At 36.2% G+C, this 3,271-nt stretch overlaps 1 long non-coding RNA gene across 1 annotated transcript; it reads left to right on the forward strand.

The window, feature by feature from the left end:
* Positions 1-1,745: 1,745 nt before the first annotated feature.
* On the forward strand, positions 1,746-2,591 carry LOC133735551 (uncharacterized). The gene is made up of 3 exons (XR_009859113.1): positions 1,746-1,869; positions 2,115-2,168; positions 2,278-2,591. It is a non-coding gene; the product is annotated as an uncharacterized LOC133735551 (long non-coding RNA).
* Positions 2,592-3,271: the final 680 nt, after the last annotated feature.

Below are 3,271 nucleotides of genomic sequence, written 5' to 3' on the forward strand. Positions count from 1 at the left end.
AAGAATTCAATAAGGATTCATCTTTTCTAATAACATTGCCAAGATTGTTGTTCTGCATTTTCAGAATGTCGTCGTTCATGTTTGCTTATTACATAGTTGTAGCTTGAGGATTCAAATTCTTTTGTTCAGTCTATTCTAATAGAGTTGGTCTAAGTGTATAAATCATGAGGGTCTTTGTAATCCTGAGATGTTTATGCTGCATCATTCTTATAAGCAAATTTCCATTACAGAGAAGTCGGGGTTATCTTGCAGTGATAGTATGTGGGCATTTCTTGATCTGATATTTTACTTTTCATGTTCCCTTGCCTTTTGACAGCGAACTGATAGTATATGATTATCAAGGCCCAGACACTTCCATTGGAGGTCCAAAGTCATGGTATGGCGCTTTCTTTTGTTTTTTGTTTTGTACTTTTTATTTTTACTCTTTTAAATTTGTTTGATTTTCTCAAGGTTTAGGCATTTTACATTAGTCGGTTTTTATTTTTTTTTATTATTATTTTTTTTTATCGGAAGGTTAAAACTTAAAAGCTATTAAACCTACATACAAAACATAACTACAAGAAGGTTTCTATTGGCCCTTAAATTGCTTGGTAGTTCATATGCATTAGAAGATAATGACACTAAAGGATAGTAAACCATTTCCACTTGCTGCTCTCACAATGTTCTACTTAGTTAAAGGGCTGTGCCAAAAAAGAAATGTGGGTCTTGAGAAGACTAGAAACAAATGTGGATACATTACTCTGTTTTTCGAAGACCTAATTGAAATTGGTTACCATGTCATCTTTATTTTACTTTTAACGAAAAGAACATTGTTCTACTTTTCTTGTAGAATCAAGATTTATAAAGATTTCATACTCCTACTCAATCTTTAGATAATCTATATGGCACATGTCTTGTCTAGCTCTCTTTACTTGTCAAGCTAAACCACCTCACTTGTCAGAGAACATGGAGATTACCTTCGTGGCCGAGGTCGTACATCTCTCTCTTTCTCTCTGCAATTTTTAGGGACAGAAAGATTAAACCTTTAACACCAAGGGAAGATGGGTATGCAATTTTGCTATCTAAGTTCTAACAAAACCCTTCTTGATGTTAATTCTTCCCTCTACAGAACACAAAAAGGTAGACACAGCTTAATATAATATAATGTTTCCTTTCTATATTTGTTATTGTGACACCAATTGAAATTGCCCGAACACAACACGCTTCAATTAAGCATATTTAACTGCATCACCAACTCCATTGTATGCTTTATGTTTCTTTTCCAATGATCTGGACATTGGCTCTTGTCATTTTGCCATTTAATTCCCATTTCAAAATGAAGCTGCAGCATGCTATAGTTTATAGAGTAGGGCTTAATTATATATGAAGTTTTGTCTTCATGTGTCTTGATCACTTTCCACCGCCAAAACTTGTCAACAAAAGACATGACCACAAGGAGATGACTTTGTTGCTGCAAGTTTGGAACACCACCACTTGGTCTGCTTGCTTTATTCCACCGCTTGTCCTTTTTTTTTTTTTTTAAAAGCTTATCCACCATGGAAGTAGTAAGACAACTGAGTTATATAATAAGTACTATATCAGTTCTCTTACATAACATGGAAGTGGTTGGATTGTTGATGGTATGCTGCAGTTTCTACCTCACTTGCATCTATAAATATGTATTTGCTTGAGACTTTGAGGGGAGATTTTTGATAACATGCCTTGACAGGGATCCTGGCTTCTTCTACTAGGTGGTTGTTTGTCATTTTTCGTGTTCCTATGTTCTTAAGTCATGATAGATATTTAGACATTGTTTAACTTTCTCACCTTTGTTTGGTCAGGTCACCAACACGTTTGACCACGTACTGGTACACATATGGTGTTTCTCAAGTAAGCTTATATGATGATTGTTCCTTCAGTTTCCTTACACGTATGAGCTAGGTTGTAATTTTAAGTCTGGGGTTGAATGTCTTCTTATAACACTTTAAATATGATATAACAAAGCTAGGTTGTGTGTGTTTTAAAAGATATAACACAGACGGTTTTGGTTATGTCTCTTTAATTAGGATCATTACCATGCCTTAAGAGTATAAGCCCTGTCAATCTGATAGTTTTTCTTTCTTTCTTATTTGCAGGTATTATATGGGCGAGTCTTTGACCACTGGAACTTGCATTGCCGTGTACCAGAGGTAGAAAATATATATTCAGTTCTTTATATATATGTGCTCTCCCCCCAATGCTTCGATAAGAAGTATAGTTGCTGAAACCCAATGACTTACTGTAAATTTTTGTTATTAGGTACCTCTATGATCAGTTGAAGGCATATGAAATGGTGGACATGGTTGCATTTGTTGATCCTTCACTTATTGGTGTTGTGGGCTGTGGGAATGGAACTGTCAAAAGATAGGCTTGTTGCTGGTCCTTTTTTGCTAAGGAAAGCATCCTTTTTTGTGCTTCTCTGTTGGTACATTGTCATGCACCATGTGTTGCATGTTTTGGAACAATAGATATATATGTATCAGCTTTTTGATGTGTTAAGTGGATGGGCATGCACTAGAATGCTTTTCTTGTTTAAAATGTTGGGTTCAATGATTAGTGGTTTGCAATGTTTATATTTGATGGTTTGCAATGTTTATATTTGGTGTGTAAATGGATCAAATGCACAATTTAATTCAGGAATGGGATATTCAAATAATCAGACAACAGAATAGATATAATGATAACTGCCCACTGTCTGAATGGCCAAAAATGGGGACAAATCACACTGCAATCATTCATATATAACATCGGTTTTTAACAAATCACTGGCTTCTAATCTGCACTCACACAATGGAAGCAATTAAACTCTGTTGTTGCAATTTTAATCAGACAACAGAAGAAATTGAATTCTGTTGTCCCAATGTTAATCAGACAACAGATATAGTCCAAGATTTGAAGTTTGAATATCAGTCAGACAACACACAAAATAAAAGTCTGTTGTTTGAGAAGCTCAACATACAACAGCTTCAAAACTAGCACTGTTGTTTGAAGGCAGCACCGCAACTGCCACGCAGCTGCGCCTGGCATCTGCCGAGCCACCTGCCGAGCCATCTGTCGAGTATCACACAACACGTTTAACACATACACGTTGTCTGTATGTTTCTCAGACAACTGTGTTCCACCGTTGTCTGAATTTTCATCAGACAGCGGCTCGGTCTACAACGGTGGCCCTCCATATCCCACAACGGTTTCCATCTGTCGTCTGATAATGTTTTTGGCATAGTGTTAACTTATGCGCTTGCTTTAAGCGTAT

The sequence above is a fragment of the Rosa rugosa genome, chromosome 3 (assembly GCF_958449725.1).
Source record: "Rosa rugosa chromosome 3, drRosRugo1.1, whole genome shotgun sequence".
Lineage (NCBI taxonomy): Eukaryota > Viridiplantae > Streptophyta > Magnoliopsida > Rosales > Rosaceae > Rosa > Rosa rugosa.